Raw genomic sequence first — 21,212 nt, forward strand, 5'->3', positions numbered from 1 at the left:
TCCTGGGGCCTGAACAGCAATCTGAACACCAACTGGAGAACCAGGCTGGAGGTGGCTCGGGGGTCTGCCTGCCTCTCCTGAGACCTCCTGCTCTAATGAGGAGGACACACTTTGAAAGCCACTGTGATCCACCCTTAATTTCACCCTGGAAAAGCAGACCTACCTGAGAATGATTGTGCAAGGTGACATTTGAATGTAATATATTTAAAGGAAAACTTTCAGGAAGTATGGAGAGAGATAAGTGGAGCAGAGGTACAATTACATGGACTATTTATATCTTGGTTGTTATTATTATTATTATTTTTTTTTCTGGAAGCATAACCCTGCTGCCCAGACTTTCTATTCTTTAATATAGTTTCTCCCTTAACCATATTCTGTTAAAAGTTCTGGCCATTAATAGATTATAGATATTTATTGTTTTATGGTAACAGGCTAGTTTTTCACCTGGGAACCTCATTGAATACCTTCATTAAATAGGGTTCCTGTTGACTCTCCATACGTGTCAAGACCTGCACAGGTTTCAAATGTAGTAATTAACATTAATGTTGCCACATACGAGGCTTTAACGAGGCGGCAGTAGGCAGCCAGTCTGCCAGCCCCTTTCATGCAGGAGACTGCAGGCTACAGGCAGAGGAATGCCTCAGCAATGAAGGGCTGACCCTTCATTCAGCGATCACCCTAACTCCTCCTAATTGAGGTTAATGCCAGAAGCATTGACACCTTGATGCTAACTCATTAGTGCCTGGAGGCTACTGGTGATTGCTGACAGCTCAGCGAAATGCTCATCAGATTAAATTTAAAGGCAGTGTTTGACACCATGACCAATTAAGATATATTTGCATGGCTTACTTATATGTTTGCTTTCCCTTTTTTTTTTTTTTTTTTTTGTTGAAAATCTATCAGGCCTATGCCATTTTCTTCCACCGTTTTTAGAAGGATTCACAGCTGGTATCTTGCTGCGAGCACGTGCACATTTCTCTGCTGTGCACGTACCACTGCCCTGCTGTTTACTGGCCGCCTTCTCGTCTCCTTCTCCACTTCACTGCAAAGCAAACAGGAAATTCTCTGGGATTTGGAAAATCCTTGTTCCTGAACATGAAAAGAGAACTGGAAGATTGGGATGGGGAGGGGAAATAAATAGTGATTTTATGAAAACCACCGAAGATGCAAATGTATGCGGCCTCCATGATGGGATCCTTTGGTACAATTGGGGCTTGTGAGCTGAAATAGAGTAACACAGAAACGAGCCACTCAGGGGTGTCTGTAGCCTGTTGATGAAAGGTACATGGGCATGAGATGTGTATTCAATTTCTGGGAAGTGCACTAATGATTTATATCATGTTGCCTTGCCTCCAGGCCTCAGCAAGGACTGTCCCGTTACGCAAGGCATCCTCTTATTAAGAATTGGTCCCTGCTATGAGTAATTCTGTGGTTACATAGGCAGGGCCAGGCAGACTTTGGGAGAAAGTGTTGCTTTCAGTTTATGTGTGGAGATAAAATTTACACAGGCGTTTGTGTCATAGGAGCTGAATCTAAGATCTTTCAACACAATGCCTTACCCGTGCATGCCTCCTCCTTCCCCAGTAGCTTATTGATGGTGGTGACTTAGATGAGTAGATCCACGCTTGGTTCTGCAGGTGGACTTTTCACCATGCACTATTTCCTGCCCAATCCTTTCTTGCACGAGATGACGAGAAAGCATCAGGATGTGGCAAGTACATTTCCATTTCTTTCTTCACCTGCCAGGAACCTGAGCTGTGGCTTTCCAAGGCCAAAACAACCAGGGGAGCAGCTCCATGGCGCTAACACCCTCTGCCCTGCATGGGCTAGGCAGGGAGGGAGGATGGTGCTGTGCCTCATTTGCATGATATACATGTGACTTACATGGCTTGTATGACTTACCTGATTTAACATGGCTCAGTGATGGACATGTAACAGTCAAGAGGATTTCTTTTGTTCCAGTCCATTCTCAGCTGGGAGAAGCAAAATGTTGATGGGGCACAGAGGGTGTTGTTTCTATTTCTTCCCTCTACCTGTGAACATGCTCTGTCCCATTTCACCCTTCAAAAGCATGGGAAGAGTACAGAGAGCCACTTTTTTCTCCCTGTCTGGACATTTTATTCTCTTCCTGCTGGTTCTCTGAGCCCTGAGGTATAGAAATTTTATCTTCTGGCTGTATGGAGGCATTAGGGTAGGCTTAAACACTCCTGGTATCTTGTCATCCCCTGCACTACTGCTTATGGTTGGGAAGATCCAGTTAGGCATTTTAAGAGTAGGAGCCCCCAAAAGGCTCTTTGGGTGATGTCTGCTCAGTTCAGATGACCTTGCAGGATATCCCCCAAATTATGGCAGGGAGGAGATTGCTGTGGCAGCTACACCCCAGCAGCCCCAATCTTCTGGAAACTTCCCTAAACATTCATCTACTTTTCCTACTTCTATTTCATGACCTCAGTTTATTCAAAGTGTACACACCCAAATGGTTAATGCCCCTTGAGACAGACACTTCAAATACTGTTGACAGTGGCTACTTTTCGGGTCCTGTTTTCGTCATTGTTTAGCTAAGCCATTCATGTTCAACTCCTTTAATCTTGCCTCATAAATCAACCTGTCCAGTCTCTCAATTGTCTTTTTGTTGCTCTTTTCCACAATTACCTATATCTTTTAATGAACTCTGAGCAGGCTTATGACTATTTTTTCCTGGCAGCCAGCAGAGACTTGCAATTTCTTTGCCATATATTAACAACGGATGCTGTTTGGGCTTTGTGCAGTACCAGCACTGCTACCTGGCAGCAACAGCTGACTCTCTCTGGAGTTTCACTCTCAGGTATCCTGCTGCTCAGTATTTCACTTATTTCCCCTCACTTAGGCGAACAAGGAAAGCACCAGCTTCTGAATGCTGGAGTAGGAAAGGATTTCTGCACAGGGAAAACAGGGTTATGGGGGACAGCATCAGCATCCTTTCTGGCTGGTTGTTTTCCCAGCTTTATAATACAAAGGCCCGAGGCCTGAAGGATGACTGATACTGCATAATATAAACAGTGCAGCAAATCCTACTAAATCCCTTTAGAAGATATTTAACTAAATTCCTAACCCATGAGGCCACCCTGGGCCATCTCTTATCTTTAAAAGCCATCTCACAGCTGCCTGCAAAGACTCTGGAGGCTGGCTAATCCGAGCAGCTGGACCCTTGGTGCCTTCAGGGAAGGAGTGAAGGAGGGAGGGCAAAGATGACTTGGAGATCTTGTTCTCTGGATGAGTGTCACTCTATTGTGGTCCAAGCTACAGCCTTAAAGAGACAAAGATACCTGGTATGCAGCTCCATCTGGAGTACAACAGACTTATTCCCTAGATGGCCAAAAGTTGCCTCAACCTGGATGCTCTCACTGTCCTAAGGAGTGTGTATCAGGCACCGCTTAGTAGGTGGGACTTACTCTGTCTAGTCCCTAGATCATATTTATTTTCTTCAAGCTTTGATGAAATTGTAGTATTTCTTTTCAAAGAAGGAAAAAAAAAAAGCTCTTAGGATATAAAGGAAATCCATTTTTTAATGAAGGTACAGGGAAAATTAGAAGGAAAATGGATCAATTCATAAAAGGGCAAAAAACCTAGCACCTTCCTTCCCCATTCTCTTTCTTGACAAGAATTAACATTTTTTTCCCCCGTTTTTTGGACAGGCATAGCTCAGTGGATAAGCACTGGCCTTAGACCAAGTAGCTTTCTTTTTCACCCTGATTTGTCACCAGCTTTTTGACAGTGGGCAATCACTTGGCTTCCTCCTGCCTCGTGTAGTTAGACTTCAGGTCCTAGGGCTGTTTGCTCAGCATCTGGCACAAGAGAAACAGGAGCCTCACCACCTCCTGTGGGCTTTCAGTTTATTCACCTAGTGCAGACATGATCACACAGATGTGGTGAGTCTCTGCTTTCAGTGCTTACAGTTCCTGTTGAACTTTATTGACATGAAGCTTTGGAAAGCTCAGGTGTTAAGCTTCTGCCTGACATTTCCATTGTTGTCACAATAATTCACTCAGCCATGAACTCAATGACTGTCTCACATTCCTCCTTTATGTTTTGTTTCTCCTGGAGTATTCTTATAATTATTATTACTATGAAAAATGACAAATATTTAATTCCATTCTCCCCTGCTTTTTTCAGTAAAAAACCCAAACCATTCAGTGTTTATCCCAGGATTACATACTAATACACATTTCTTGATGTGCTCTATCTTCATCAAAGAGTCCAACTTCTGCTATGTGAAAGTTGTACCTTATTTCCCAAAAGTTAAGAAAGGCAAATTTTCTCCTTTGTGCTATTAAAGATCATCAAAACCTTCTGCAGATGCCTTGGGTATCAGTGAAGAATGCAGAGAGCATCAGCCCTGCGCTGTGGCTCTCTGTCAAGAGGAGTGAGCCACCTAGTAAACTGGAGTTGGAATGTGTGTAATGGAAATTTTATGTTGGATGTTTCTTAGCCTTTTACCCCATTAATAAACAATGGACTTGCTTTCCTTCCTCATCTTATAATTCTTTTTCCCCTAAATTACCTTTAATTAAAAATGAGGGTGCCTCTTACAGAAAATGAAACAGTGAAGGTATAGATATTGGTTTGTATTTTTGGTTTTTCTTTCCTTCCCGTTCCCATTCAGTGTTGTCAGGGCAGTGATTTTCTCCTAAGTAACACTTAGGCTTATGCATATGTTTGCATTTAATTTCCAGATGGAGAGGCAGGCTTCTAATAACAGTGCAAGTTGCTGCTTTATAGATCTGGATGACTGACTGACCTTTGTTTTTGCAGCTGGCCAAGAGACTCTGCCCCATACTCTGGGATGCCAACACACTCATGGTTGAGCCAGGCTTTTTGACTTTCAAGCTAGACTGGTGCAAGAAATGGCTTACCTCTCTCAGACTACAAAAGGGTTCAACAGCTCTCTACATATGTGAGGCTGGCTCACTCCTGAATTCAGGATCGTATGAACTGCTTCACTTTTTGGCATTATGGCTCTTCATAAATGTGTTTCCTGAAATCTTGAGAGAATAGGTTTTATTCAAGGAAATGTATTTAATCATTAGCACTGACATTTTGGTTAGAGTGAAAATATTTTCTTAAGTGAAGGGACTTGTAATGATTCCTCTTTGTTGCCCTGGAAATGCTCCTCTGCAGACCTCTTGGAGGGAATGCTGTGTCTCTAGCTGCATCTCAGGTGTCTTGTCCTGGCGTGGCCATTTGTGTTTCCTGATGGAACTTACCGAGCAAGTCGTAGATCTCAGTGCAGCCAGATCCAGCCCACAGATGCTTTTGAAGTTCAAGACTAAAGGTTTGGACTAGCAGTGGATGCAATCTTGAGTGTAAGTGGAGGGATGGAGTACTGAGTGCATGGACATATTGATCTGAGTAGGAATGCAGTTGCAAATAGGTATGTTATTAAACACAGTCTAATGCTGACCAGATGTAGTCGTCTACATTATAATCAGCTACATATGGACTAGATGCCCTGGCCTCCCTTTGTAGTCAGTATATGAAAAGAAACGGGCATTTCTAGGCTGCAGTTCATCTCATTTTTATGTAGACATCGCAGGCACCTTACAAGTGCTTATTTCTCTCTGTGGTTTACTGAAGAAAATCATGGTGACTAAATCAAGTGTGAGTTTCTGCATTGCTAACGTCTAAAGCTAGATCAGATAAGTCTCACCTTGAATATGTTTTCTACAAAGTTACGTATTCTCAGCAATTGTCATTATTTTCCTTAAAGAGTTTTCAAACCTCACAATACTTAAGTCCAGATCTATCGTCTTGTTGATTGTGTTTGCTAACTTGCTTCAGATCTTTTTATTAACTAACAATTCTTTAATGGCTTTGTGTCTTATTGCCAGAAAATTCAAAAATTAGGTATGTAATACCTGCTTTCAGGAAATCTGTCTCTCCTGACAGGTTCTTATTCTTTGGTGGGTTTGTACCCAGTTTCCTTGGATGGAATTCAGTTTCTGATACCAAATGTAGTTGCATAGAGGTAGATGAAATATCAAAGTTCCTGTCGTAGCCAGTGAGCCTAGGAAACTTCTGATACTGACTGCTGTACCTAGAGTTCATTTCCCTCTGTATATGTTCACAGAGATATTTTAGACAATCTGTTTTGTTTATAGGTTCTACCTAATATTTGCAAACCCTGCCTTTGATGTTTCAGCCCAGGGCCTTTCAAAAGCACTGTGCACTCAAGTTTAACTGGCTGGTGGATATTTGCCGAGCTGAATTGTTCTCAGACTGTAAAGACCTGATCAGTGCTGACATCAGTGGGAGCTCACACACCTAATACCCTTGTGGATGTTTACACTGCAGACATATAAATACAGGTGTCTGAATCTTGGGCTGACTCCCACCCTTCTTGTCACAATGCAAGGAGGAAAACCTGGGAAGTGTTTATCTTTTTTTCTAAGGGTTGTACTAGTCCTAATATAGTTTCATTGCTCTGGCAGCCATCCCTGTGGAGGACAGCAAGAATGCATGAGAGAGAAGGCTATTTATGTTGCTATTTCTTTCTTATTTTTACCCATCTTTGAAAACAACAGATCCCAAAAATGGACATGGTAGTGTTATCCCACTTATGGCACAGAAGAGCAAAGAGCTTCATCTCTATTTTAAGACATCAAAGGAATCCATGTCCTTCTGAAGGGCATTTCCTTTTCTCAGTCAGTGATAAGAGAAAAACTTTCCCATTCTTTTCATTTCAGCAGAAACTTACCCAGCTCAGAAGCAAGGGTTTGGAGTTAGGACTAGGGTCTGTAACATTGAAAACATGCTAATTTCCAACAAGTAATACTTTGAACCAACCCAAGAACAGCAACTTCTCCTGTAGGCAAAAGCTCCTGGAGGTGTTTATGCCCTGTAGTGCATAACAATAATGTTTAGTGCTCTGAAGAGTCCGTGTATTGCACACCAGCTTTTTGGGAGATTCAGCCCCATGGAAGCAGCTGGGGTGACTCCAATTGTCCTGTTGCTGGAGCTGTGTTGGCCCAACAGCCTTATTCAAGCATGGGAGGTCTTGCCCGATTTAAAGGACATACTCTGGCCAAGCCTGCAAGGAGCTGCTTGCTTGGACAACTTGTGTCATCTGGAGAAATGTCAAGAAAGGGGGAATAAATATCCTCATCAACACTGGGAAACTCTTCTCTCCAGCAAAGTAGAGCATTTAGTGCATGCAGCTTCCAGCTAGGCACAGACAGAATCCTGGGAGGCTCTCAAGGGACTTTGCAGCCCTGAACTTGGCAGAAACCAGCAGAGCCTGGCTAGAACTTTCTCCAGTTGGCTCCGAGCCCTTCAGCACCATCTGCTAGCAGATGTGTTGCAGTGTGCCACCCCTTTGCCACTCCACTATCCCTGCCCTGATGTGCTCTTCACAGAGCAGGCAAAGGACTTGGGAGCTATGGGGGTTGGTTCAGTGCCCACTGATAGGAAACCCCTGTGCTGGGGGGAATCCCTCCAATGGTTGAGCCCTTTAGTATATTAATGTAGATATATGCTGGATTTGACCTCCAGATCAACAAGGTTTATTGATCATTATTCTTCCAGTCCCTCTTTGTTCACTCTTCAGTATGTCTGGATTAACAAGCTATTGCATTCATCAGGGTGGCATGCTTAGAAAGGATCCCTGCTCTAGATCAGCACAGTTTTCCTGCTGTAAAGAACAATGGTGCTGCAGAAGAATCTCTTGCAGGAAAAATGTTGAGACAGCGCAGACCTTGTGTGATGCAGTGAGACTTGATTTGGCCAGGGAATGGGCAGCAAACTTTGCACTGGGGAGGGTTTTCCCATCTTGGCTCCTGTCACAGCGAGAGAGCAAGAGTGGGATATAGGAGGGGGCTGTCCTGCCCCCAGAATGTGCCCCATTTTTGCTCTAAATCTGTTCTCATATATTTTCATCTAGTTCTTTCTCTTGTTTTTGTTGCCACAAGGTTGCAAAGCAAATCCTGCTAATGCCAGCTAGCACATCCAGGGCACAAGGATGTCTTCTCTCTGATACTAATGACTTTGCCCATGATTTCTGAGCCTATTTGGATGGAAAAATAAGTTGTTGGACAAAATCCACCATTATTTAGATTGGCAATGGAAATAAAGCTGGTCTAGTTTGATAACTTCAAAACTACAGACTCCTCAGTGTTTCTTTTGGACATGCACATTCAATTACCATTTAATTTATTTCTTTAATAAAAAAACCTAATACTTTTTATTAAATGTTCCCAGTTCAGTTTGAACTCTGATTTGCTTTGAAGGTGTCTGGAACCAGATCCTGTAGCCAGAAGAAACTGCAGCATTTCTAGTCATTAACAAAGAATGAGTCTGAAAGAGGCTTTGGATCTCAGAAATGAGGAGGTGCTGGAGATAATCTTTCTAGTCAAGGTTTGAATCCCTTCTTAGACACGAGCTGTTGCAGCAAAAAGGCCAAACTCCCCAGATGTGCTGAGCAAAGTAAGTCAGTGAGGGGTGATGTCTTGTCTGAGTGGTTTGTAGGACCTGCTGCAAAATCTTTCAGTGGAGTCAATAGGCTTTGAGTCAGGTCTTAGATGATTCTATCCTGCAATAAACACAGAGGAACAGCAGTAATTGTAGATCACAGTGTCCATTTTGGTCACTATGATGTTATTATAACTGATTCCCAGTCCACAAACACACCCTGTTTTGTTAGCTTGCCTAGCAGCTCTCATGAACGAAACATACTGTTGAAAGGGAGCTACAGATAATGTGGTTTTCTGAGCCTTTCAAACATGTTATAAAACCAGTAGAGCCAAAGTAATCATTATTAGTAAGCAGGCAGTCTTGAAGCCTGAGTCTTAATCCACTGTGAGTATAAACAACCTGCCTTCGTGCACATCCTCCCTGCTTTTAGTGACTAAGGTTTCGCTGTGAGATTAGGGGCTGAAGGTTCCAAGATGATAACTTCAATTGTTTGCCTCTTGGTGTTATAAAGCCCATAGACCAGAAAATTTGTTGCTGTGATTTAGTCGCAAACTCCCTGGAGTGGACAAGCGTTGTGGACCTCATGATAAATAGCACGCGCTAATATTTAACAAATGATAATGCAGACCACAGGAAAATACAAAAAGAGGAAAATGTATTCCCAAGGACTGATAACTAATGCAAAGAGCCAAGGAACAATTTGGGGAAGGAGGGAATGTCTCCAGCTTCCCTCTCGCATAGGTAAGTCACTGCTGTCCTGATACACTGCACAGGGCCCTGCATTGATCCCTCCAGAACCAAAGGCACTCTTGGCAATAGCTCAGGATACACAAACTCCCAGTCTGATATTTTCCAGCCCCAGCTGGAAGGTGATGGAGGCTATATTTGAAGCAGCTGAAATGGCCTGTCGCTAGAGCTTGACTGGCTGTTTACAAGGTTTCTCTGATGCTTCTGTGCCATTTGCTCCTCCTTCTTCTGCTCCATCCACAGGGTGGGTATTTTATAAGACCATTTTCCTGTCACCATCTCCCAGCTAAGAAAGAGAGCTAAAAAATCCTCTGTCTTCTTGCATCCGACCAGCAAGTCCGTATTCCCCTTACAGCTCCCTTTGCCTGGGATATGCCATCCTGGAAGACTGTAAACACCAGCAAGCGTGTGTACAGATGGGACCGTTCTGGTGAGCACGGTGCCAAGACATGTCAGGCCTTGAGGCATGAGGGTTTGCACAGCTGGGAGGTGGTTGTAGTAAGCCAGGGGCTGGGGCGACCTCCAGCCTCTTTTTTTTTTTTCTTGTTGTGGCCTTAAACGGAGGCAGCTGGGAGGTAGATGATGCCGACCAGCTGTGTCTGCTGCCTGCGGTCTGGCACGGGGATGGGGCCAGGCATGGTGAATTCCTGGTGGACAAGCAGGAGGAGGTGAGAGGGAGGAATGAGAAGGACAAGTCTCATCCTGGAGCTGTGATTGGTCTGCAGAGGATGGGGCTATTTCCCCTTTTTTGGCTGCAAAAGTCCATACATACTTCAGGACCATATTCTGACCCATATTCTGGGCTTTTCACATAAAATATTATTTGAAGAGAAGCTGTTTATTCATCTCCAACCCTGGCATAGTGCAACACAAGCTGGCAGTGTGCTGTGGGTCATTGTAGAGCTGGTGTGTGCCTTTGCACTGTAGCTTTGTGCCACAGTGATGGAAAATGCCCACTTTGTGCATTGCTGCTCTGCTTAATCCACAGCTGAAAAGAAGAGAGCTCAGAGTTGGAAGGAGCAATTGCTTAATGACTTTAGGTGTTATTTTGGGATAGGAGGTATAAAATGGCACACATAAACAAGCACGAAGGGCAAGGCTTTTCTTGAAATGGAATTTGCAGCTTGGATATTTCTCTGTTTGTTATGAGAAATGCATCCTGTCAGTGATCGGAGATACAGCCTTGACACTTCTGAAAGAGAAGGATTAGAAGTGCGGTCTGTGTCCAGCGCGATGTGTTTGTGCTTGGCCTCATAAGGTGAGAATTAAAGTTTCCTGTGTGATTATGTGGAAACTGTAGTAAAACATACATAAAACTAAATTGTGGGTCATGCGTTTCAGATGCTGGAAAGGGAAAAATGATAGATAGCCTGTGGCAAAATCCGATATATACACGTGTGACTGCAAAAGATCAGAAGAAGGCATAAGCATCTGATTTAAAATACTTGTAGTGCAGAGGCAGATTCATAGCATATGTTGAGAGCTTATAGGGAACAGACCGTGCAGAATCTGATACCACACGCAGAGAGCGCGAGCACACTGGAAACTTCACTCTCCTGGGAAAAAGATCATGGAGCAACATTTATATTTAAGAGGCACCCTCATGTTTTATTTATTCATGCTTTCTGCCCTGGTATTCAATAGCAGTGCATTTCATCACTTGCAGACATTCTGCTTGGGAAGGCAGGCTTGGAGAATACCTGCCTTCTGCTCAAATCCATTTTCCTGCTGTTGCATACCATGCTGTTCCCATTATTTGACTGTTCTGCATCCTGAAAGCAAGTTGCATGGAGCTAGGTTTAGCTAATAAAGTATATCCTGGGAGAGATGCACTGGAGAAGGATGTCATAGATTAATAGCCCCAAGGAGCAGGTCAGTGATGTGCTCACAAGTAGAAAGTCCAGCCTTTCCTCCTGAGTTTAAAAATAAATTAACATGAAAGCTGCACACTTTCAAACCCCTCCGTGCTCAAGTCAGAGCAGCAGCACCATAAATAATCCTTCTCCTCATCCTAGTCCCTTCCTCATGACACCAGAGAGCTGGTTATCCTGCTTGTGTCCTCCCTCTGCTCCACCTGGCAGCCCTGTTTACAGGCAGAACAAAGTGCTGTGCGTTCACCCTCCAGCTAAGGGAAAGCAGGAGTCTCGGACAGGTGCCTACCCTTGTGTTGGATCTGTGGCGGAGGCACATCCCCACAGGCCAAGAATCTCTCATCGGAGGTGACACAGCCCCTTCTGTCAATGTTTCATTTGTGCTGAATGACATATCATTGGGGTGAGGCCAAGAGGGGCAACCTTTCTCCTTCAGATCCCTTCTCCAGTGACTCGAGGCTGCTTGCAGGTTACTGAACAGGCAGCCAAGGCCTGTTACTGCTCTGTGCTGCCATCATCACTCAGCATCCTCCTGCGGCACAGGCAGAGGGATGGGGTCTGCTGGCTTCTTTCCAACCACCAACAACTGCACGTTCCCCTCCTGAGAGGCAGCTCTGGTCCAAAGCGAGATGGCCTGAGTATAACTACAGTGAAATTTAGGGAAAGACCTGAGGTAAGGTTGAAGAACTGGGAAAAAGGGAACATTTCTGGAAAGGGACAGCAGGAAAGACTACAGGAATGGGGCTGACAATAGCAAAGTGAGCAGTGATGGCAATCAGAGGAAGGTGGGGCTGTGGAGAAAGAATGGAAAACTCTGAGAGGACAAGTGGTTCAATTATTCTGTAGATAATAGCTGATATTTGAGCCAGGATTCTTTTTTCTTTATTTTTTTTTATTATTTTTTTTTAATTCTAGCTCTGATTTGTGAGTGATTGCAGAAGAATTGTTTTATTGTTTTGTGCCTGACTTTCCCCGTTTCTGAAATACAGATAAGGGCCATTAGCAACCCTATCACAGAAGAGGGCATCTTAAGATCCTAGTGTGGAAGTGTTGACACTTGAGCATTATTGATAGACTTGTGGAGACAGGCTGTCTCTGTGAATACCTCTGCAAAAATCTTCTTGAGTGTCTTTAAATTTGGCAGCTCCTAGAGCACATGCACCAAACCTGAAGCACCTTCACAAGGTCTGACGCTGGTACTTACATCCTTCACTGTTCTGCCTCCTCGTGATAGGTTTTGTAATGTCTGGAGATGGAGAATGTGTTGTGAGAGGAGGGAGCAGCAGAGCTCTGAGCACATCCTTAAGGACCAACCAGCCATAAGATTTGGCTGCGGCTCCAAAAGTGCAAGTGATGGATGTCTCTGCCTGCACCAGTGGTGGAGAATTGGGCAGGCCTGTGAGACCTTGTAGTAAGTCATTTATTCTCTCCCTTTTTCATCTGTCCATTTAAAAACCAACCAACCAAAAAACAATTTCCAGGAGAGTGAAGAAAGTAAGTAAGGTAAAGGGTAGGAGGTGGTGAGGTGTAGTCAGAGTGTCCGTGGAAGTGTACAGGTAGAAGTTCATCTGAAAAGTGGATGTTTGTCCTCTGCCATTCATTACATCATTCTTCTTGCTGCACTCCACCCTCAGTCATTAACATCACTCAGAGACTCAAAGGGATTTTCATAAAATGCCCAAGATGTGCTGTTTCTCATTTTAGTAGGTCTTAGTTAAGACAACAGAGGGAGACAATTCAGTGTTGCAATGCTGATAGCAAAAGAGTCACAGATGCTGATATCAAGAGACTTATCTAGTCCATTTTGATCTCTATTGTCTTGCTTTTCTCATCTCATCAAACAATCACCACTGGACTTTACAACTAGGTTTCCTTTGAGATGTCTTAGGATCCACAGCTCAAGCCTGAAACTCCCTAAAGCAATGATAATTTTGAAGATCTTAGCTGTAGCAGCCTGTCTTCAGTTGTGCTCAGTTCTCTTTTCAGAACCTGAAGTAAATGATGAAGTTTTTCAGATAAAAATATTTCAGATACAGGTTTACCATTAGGCTCATATTTGCCTATGCTCATCCCTGCAGTTGTGCTCAGTTGTAGATGTGTGTTGTGGATATGTTGACTGCTCGGACAAAGCACAAAGCCCAATAAGCACGAGGAGTCCAATAGCTTGGCGTTAGTTGCCTGAAATCTTCTCTTAGCCCACACATTTTCTGAACCAAGGCAGAACTTGGCCTTTATTTTTTTCCACCTTTGCTGTCACAGAACTGCCCAGCTAATTGCTGCACTCACCAATCTGCGTCACGGCGCAGCTGGCACATGCTGTTCTCTTCATTGTTTTTGGAGAAGTCTTCCTGCTTTAACAGGGTAGGGCCCCTTGCAGGGGACATTTACACAGTTTTCCTGCTCTGAGGTTTGGCTTTTCTTTGTTACTGTTGTGTCTCTAAACTTCAGGAACTCTGTTAAAACTCTATTAAAACTGCCATTTCATTTCTGCTAACGGAAATTCACATTTATGTTTGTTCAGTGAAATGACACAAAGCAATGGAGAGCTCTTTTTTTTTTTTTTTTTCATGACCCTGACCACAAAATCTTGATGATCTGTGTGTTAAACTGATCCAGAATCCTGTTCTTATCACCTGATTATGGGGGTGACCTGCATTACACGTGGTGGAAAGAGTTCTGAGCTCTGCAAAGAGTGACTCCAGGCACTGAGTTCTTCATGTGCCAAGCTACCTTGCTGCTGTTCCTGTGGGTTAGTTGACTTTCACCAAGTTGGGAAACATTCATAAGCAGAACTATGAATGGAAGTGACATATTTACCTCGCCTTGTCTCCTTTCATCCCGTTTTAGACCTCAAACTGTCTAACAGCATTAGGAAGCCCCACAGAATGAGAACTTGAAGTCAGAACTGCTGGGTTTACCAAAGCACTGTGATATCTCCTGACACTAACATTAACTGAATACATTGGGAATGGGGCAGAATGAGGCAAATTTCAGGGATATGGGAGACAGGAATATCCTAGAAATAAAGTCTGGGAAAATGTATGCCACCTTATTGCAATTATCCGGTAAGGTGACTGGCCAACAAACGGTTACCTCTTTTCAGTCTGTTTTTAGAGGACAGAGAAAAAATATCTTGCATTAATCTTTAAGATCTTTGCAAATTGTACTGACATTTAAGAATAACCAGCAGTCAGTAAAAGAGCTAGTAACTATCCCAAAAGTCTGGCTTCCATCTCTAGTAAAATAGTCTAAGTAAGGAAAGAAGAATTTACTGTGCCATGCACTCACATGGAGGCATGTGCATCTTAGCTAACCCTCAAGATAGTTGCCAAAACAGACTGTAAATGACGGGAAAAGAGAGGAGTGAATTTTGTAACAGAATAATGGAGAAAATACTAAACAAAGTAAATCTGTAAGCAGTTAAAGCAAACCTCATCCCCGGTGAAGAAGAATTTATTGACTTTTCTGTGTGACTCAGAGCACAGTTTAGTTATTAATTCAATTCCTTTAGTGGCATGTAGGAAGAATGCAGACCCCTCTACACATGTTAACTTCCCCCTTGAAAAATAAAAGAACATGAATAGCACATGCATAAATTTCTCAGAAACAAATCCTGCCAGACATAACTTAATCACTTAGTTTGATCCAACTGCAGTCCAAATAGATGAAAAGAATGTGGTCATTTAATCTGCATAAATAAGATGTCTGCTCATATATTAAGGCACTTACTGTATTGTCTCATGAAGACTGATCTGAAAAATTAATTTAGATTGACTGGAGATGAAGATTATAAAACAGACTGAAAACAGGCTGGAGGGACCAGAAACACATAGTGATGAATAAATGCCAACACTTGGTGGGAGATTCCTTGGGGAAGCAGTAGGGAACAATGTTAAACTGGTTTTGCTTAAGATCCTAATTAATGATTTGGAAGGAGGGTTGGCTGTGATGTAAACTCAGTGCTAGGACAGTACTCATCTTGGGAGGGATCATGCTTTCCAAAACACTCATACTAACAAGTTTTGATCTGATGAATTTTGGATAAATCAGAATCACAAACAAGTTCAGTCTAGGGGCTATGCCTGCCCAAAGTCTTAATTGCACTTGTCAATAGTTAATTTGAAGTCTAGGTCTACTTGTTTGCTCATTTGGAACAAACAAGTTCTCTTGATTTCCACTATGGTTCAGCCTCTCCCACTTATTTATCTATTGTTTGTCCAACTTTGTGCACATCGAAGTCTCCACACGAGAACTGAGAGCCTCCTGGCTGACTCCATAAACATGCTGCTTTTTTTGTACTGATATTTGAAAACATATCATGATTCCAGCAAGTATCTTGCAAGTATATGCACTAAACTTTTTCAGGCAGATGGCTGGTGTAATAATAGGGATTTATAGGGTCTGTGTTTCCTCGTTAAATTTACTGTCCTCCAACCTGTTTCCAGGGGCCTGGAACCTCTCCATCAAAATTTTTATTTTATTCTATTTTATTTATTTATTTTTTAGTGAAAGTCATATGTCAAGATGATCCTGGGAGGACTCTTACTGTTGCTTTGAATTTGGAGATTCAGATTGGGTCACCTGTCTCCTCTTGCCTTTGATGGTCCATGTTTAGCAGTCCTACTGAGAGAAGGGCTTGGTGCTGGCTGGGAAGAGGGATGGGATGTGCAGCTTGCCTTGCTGCTTGCACTTGAGAAAAAGAAGCTGCAAAAGCAACCCCATCACTTATCTAGAAAGAAGAGCAGGGAGAGAGATATAGTGGGGCCAGGAAAGGCAGAGCAATTTTGCTACCATTTAGCAGTGCATTTGTTGGCACCATCCGTCACTAGCTGTAAGGTCCAGCAGAGGTTATTAATTTGTTAGGCATTTCCCAGTGCTACCCCCATAGCCGCCTCATGACCATGAACGTCTCCTCCAAGCCTCAGGAAGAAATATGATGGGATTGTGAGTGCTGGGTCGGGTTTGCAGGCCACCAGTTCAACAAGGCTGTTTTATATTCTATGTTGTGAGCTCCCTGGGGCAGGGAATGCCTTAATGGGTTTCGTTTTCACAGTGGGGTTGCTTCTTTGTGGTTTTAGGGAAACATGCACAATACTTAAACAGTGGATAGCAAGATTGAGATCAGGAGGCAAATGAAAGCATGAATGACAAAAGGAACAAGCACAAGCCAAAAAAAACCCAGGTGATAATGGAGAGAGAGAGTGTGTGATAGCCACAGGAGCATGTTTATCTCAGCTTCTGTAAGAATCTGATATTTTTTTTTCTGTGGAATCTTCTGGCTTGGGTAGAGATACCATAAAATATGGCAGTCTGAGCGTCACAAATACCCAAATTCCTTCTCCTCCTTACCCAGTGCTTGTCTGAAGGAAATGTTTGCATATTCCTCTTTTTAAGTGAACATTGATTTCAGGACTTGAGTGGGAGGAAGGAATAAGAACTAAGGATTAATTGCTTGATTCATTCTCTGATTATCCTCTTCAAGTATCAGAAAAGGTATTATTATCTATTATTGCTGAAAGATCATTATTTTAATTGTTCTTTGATGGGAGTAGAAAACAAGGGAATCGGTCACTCTGTGTGGTCCATTAGTAGTGTGCTAAAGAATAAAGGAGAATCCTATGAAGCTTTTCCCAAGAGAAGACATTTATTAGGTTGTAAAATAGCCTCCCACAGAAGCACTCAAAGCCCTGTCACTTAATTGATAAGTTACTGAGACCAGCAAGGCCTAAGACTTCTCTGAATTAGTTGCTGTTTGCACTGAAGTGAAATGTTAAAAAAGTTGATTCGAAGATTCCCAGTGACTGCAAGTATCCCCCACACATAGCAAAATTGTCAAAGAAACTGGATTTATTTCTGTTCTGAATGTCTAGATTCAACTTTTAGATATTGGTCATTGCTAGAGCGTTTACTCTTAAGGCTGAAGAACCCTCATTAGAGAACTTTTATTCTGTTTTTACATACTTATAGTCTGTGATTAGGAAAACCTCTTAGGCTTTTCTTTGTGAAATTAATGAGGTAGAGCACCTCGTCTTTCTCCAGAATAAAGTTTCCCTATTCCTAATTCATTCTTGTGGCTTATCCCTGAATTCATTTGCATTTCTTAGTATTTGCAGCCTCTGAAATAGGCTCTGTATATCAGTAACAGTTGCACAAATGCCAAATTAGTATGACGTACAATTTCTTTGCTTCTTCTACTTGATATTACATCCCCAGCTCATGCCTTACTGTTGAAGATGTCAGACTTGTTGTCCTTAAACTAATTAGACTCCATAACTTGCTAGGCTTTTTCCAGCTTACTGCTTCTGGCCTCCTGTCTCATGCCTGAGAACCAAGGTCTCCCGTGTTCAGTCTTACATCCAGGAGTCTGCATTTGTCTGTACTGAAATTCATACTCTTGGCTTGTGTGCAGTTTTCTGGATTGCTCTCTGGATCCCTTGCTTTATTGTCCTCTTCATACCACCTTTGCAAACTTTCACAAACTTGCTAAATAATAATTTAACTTTTTCTGCCATCTCAGAAGTTAACATATTAAATGACAACTGGTGAGGCAGGATCTAATGGGACCAAAAATTCACTCAATGACCACTTGCAGTTTACTACTACAAAGCTATCAATTAGCTAATCTCCAATTCATCTATACTATGCTGATTTTAAACCAGTTGAATTTAGTACTCAATAATTCAAGCCTGGAGTTTTCCAGAAGCCTGTTACATCCATCCTATTACTTTTATCAACCTCATTTGTAGGCTTATCAAAAAGTGAGACTGGATTAATTTCATGGGATTCCTTCTCTGCTAACCATTATTGATGGACTATTTGTCTGTAGCTGTCTTATGATTTTGCTTGGGATTGATGTGAAGCAGACAAGCCAGTGATGATAGGCCTATTTACCCCTTTCTAATGTATGCAGTGTGTGGGGAGCATCAGGCCATTTACCACCTTCTAAAACCTTTTAGGAGTTACAGAAAAGCGTTGCATTGCAGTGAGCAGTGTACACACAAGCAGCTCCTGGATTTCACTTAAGAGTTTTTAATTTTTTAAATTATTATAGATGTGACTGTTGGTTTTTATCATCGTATCATACTCCCTTCTGGGTAGCTTATAGAATGGGTAGCTTCTGGGTAGATCATAGAATCTCATGGGTTTTGTGCTTCTTCAGAAAATGGATAGGAAGAATCTTTCAGAAAATAACCTGGCCTGAACTGAACTATATATATATTTTTTTCTGTTCTATTCCTGCACTCATCAGATGAATTTTTGAGCATCTTCCAGTAGTGCATTAAGCACAATGCTTATACATCTTTCAAGTATTGTTTTCTCAACCTCCCCTCTCGGGAGGAGTGTTTGAAGTGTAGCATATTATTTTGATAGGATTTTAAGGTGGTTTGTTTTTTATGAACTGTGTGTGTTCTCTCATGTGTTTTATTTCACATAGGCAATGCTAAAGAATTGCATCATGTAATTGTAGTGAAAGTAGGTGAGATTTGAAATAGTCTGTGGCTCGTAAAGGAATCATTTTACTATTTTAATGAGACCCTGATTTCTCTTTTCATGGAGCCAGAGGATCAGAGTTTTTAACCACTGTGTTCTTCTAGAACTTTTATATGTCTTGGAGATGTTGTAGAGTCAGAAGACAAAAATGAGCATCAAGGGCCAGAAGTAATTTCAGAAATCTTCAGGAAACTGGGCTATGTGGTGGAGGGGAGGTTTGTCCCGCAGCGGGTGATGGAGGAGAGGTGTGACCTGCAGTGATGCTCTTAGCTGGCTGGGTTTCCTGTATTATGAAATCTCCATGCCCTATATCCATCCCACAGTTCTATTGATTTAGCCAGCTCAATCTTTATGGCTTTGTTCAAAAACAGCACCATAGAGGAGCTCAGCATCAGCATTCCTTGTAAGCTGTACAACTGTGTGTGGGAAAGAAAGATTTCTTCTCAGAGGCACTGGGAATTTCAGGTCGAAGTGTTACTATGGCACAAGTCAGGAAGAAGGGATGTTTGATTCAGAAACCTTAGGTCAGAGTTGCTTTAGGATATTCAGAGCATGCCAGCATGACCGACTGCTGGGAATGCAGCTAGGCCCATGGCTAATGGGTAAAAAACAAAGTGAAATGTGCTATTAAGAGAGAGATGACACTTTTCAGACCTTGACCATCTTTCTTTGCAATGACCAGTTTTGATGTATACTGCAGTTACTGAGGGTTTGAGAAGGGTTTGCCATCAGGTAAAAAGTTTGGGCAGAAGTTATAAGCTCCAGGGAGGTCAAATAGGTTTTATGTGTCCTGTTTTGTTTTGTTTTGTTTTTCTTCTTTCTGACAACTTGCTTACATGTTAATCCTCTTGCTTGAATTCATCACCTTCCTAAGGGTAGAAATGCAATGCTGAGATATTGAATGCAGTCAATTCACCCTTAGCAAGACATGAATACACACAGTTAACATAGACCCTTAAGCGCAGTAGTTCCAAAAGTTCCCTATTTGTGAAGCCCTTTTTGGTGCCAAGGCACAAGTTTCCTGCACACTTGCAGGACCATTAGCATTTCTAGTTCCAGGCTGGGGATGCAGCCCAATTTGGCAACCTCTGCTCTTGCCCTGTGGAGTCCCAGCAGAGCAAACACTCCTTGCTGAGCCTCTTGAGTCATGAAATCTGCAGTTTCAACTGGACTTTCAATTTCCTCAGTAATCACTGTTAGATATGAGACAGCATCAGCAGTGCTGTGCAACTGGGATGAAGGCTTTCATGGCTCCTCTCTGTATTACTTTTAATTTTTAAGAAGAATATTCCTGAGCTCAAGTTTTCTTCTTTAACACATGGGATGTAGTTGCGGATAAGTAGCTACTGAGTGGTTTTGGTTCTGGGAATAGTCCTTTGGCCTCAAGAACATGGAGGTTTCCCCAGAGGCTTTCCCGGGAGGTTGTGTGCTTTAAGTGAAATGACCATTCATTGTAAATTTATATCACTTTCACCAACTTAGTGCTGCAAAGGTGGTGTTGGAGGCAATGGTTCAAACTGCAAAATGTTGCAGTGTTCCCGTTGTGGTGACTGCAACCACCATGGAGTTTTACTGTGTTCAAAAAATCACCTAATGTTGGCTTGCTGTGGAAAAATGATGCCTGCTGGAGTGTTTCTGCCTCTGACCATCTTTTGACTGTGCCCCAGCGTGAACTCACTTATGTAATGCTTCCTAGCGGCAGTGCTGCTGCAGGAGACGTGGCTGTTTCTGTGAGCAGAGGTAGCTCCACCTCCACTTTTACAGGTCTTCCCAGCCATGAAATTCAACAAATGCCGTGCAGGGAAGGAGAGGGTTTGTTCACAATCAACACAATGGTGGCACTGCACGGTGGGGCTTTATCCACACCTACTGTGCCTGGTGAGCTTGCTGAGAAGAGCTGTGTGCTCGTTTAATCTCATAGTGCATTGCCAAAGACTCTGTCTTTTCTCCTGCTGCATTTTTTTCCCCCCTGCAGGTAAGGAAAGGCAGCTGAGTATCACAGTGAGGTGTCTCTTGGTTGATATGTGTAATTTTTTGCTCTTGTGCCAAATGCAGAACGACCATGTGGTTTGGGAATATGTTGGTGTGTTAGCTCAGGGATGGATTTTCAAAGCATTGACTTCACAAGAACATTTCAGTCCAAGGCTTTGCTGCTGACACTTCTTGGCTGTGTTATCAGCAGCTTTTAAGGAGTCAGTCTCAGTGTAACATAACAAACAATAATAAATAGTTTTAGGAATCTTCTCCATCATCTATGATATTTGTGGAAGTCATGATTTCTTTGCTGTGACACAAATCTAATGTATGCAAGAATAGGCACTTCCAGATGTGCTTCCAGGCCTGAATTCAGAGCCAAAAATCTGTACCATTCTCCATTCAAGAGCACTCAGGAGAGAGCCTGGATACCCCTTTATTTCTTGGAGTTGCCTCCATATTTCATGAGCAGAGACTTTGTAGCATGAAGATGTATTTTATGATCATTCCTACTCTGATCACAAGCACTCAATTATTTGCATTTTAAAATTTAACTGCACTTGGGGCAGAAGCAAATGGTCTCAGCTGAAGCGTGGGCATCGTAAGGTAGTCTGCTAGCGATCAGTTGTCTGCAGCCAGACATCTGGCAGGAATCATATCTGTAGGACTTCTGTACTCCCCCAA

General features: G+C 42.6%; 1 protein-coding gene across 3 annotated transcripts in view; it reads left to right on the top strand.

The window, feature by feature from the left end:
• Positions 1–21,212, top strand: part of EVA1A (eva-1 homolog A, regulator of programmed cell death) — a 201,072-nt gene that overhangs the window by 108,936 nt on the left and 70,924 nt on the right. The gene's annotated exons all lie outside the window — the stretch shown is intronic.

The sequence above is a fragment of the Anas acuta genome, chromosome 3, assembly GCF_963932015.1.
Source record: "Anas acuta chromosome 3, bAnaAcu1.1, whole genome shotgun sequence".
NCBI classification, from domain to species: Eukaryota; Metazoa; Chordata; class Aves; order Anseriformes; family Anatidae; genus Anas; species Anas acuta.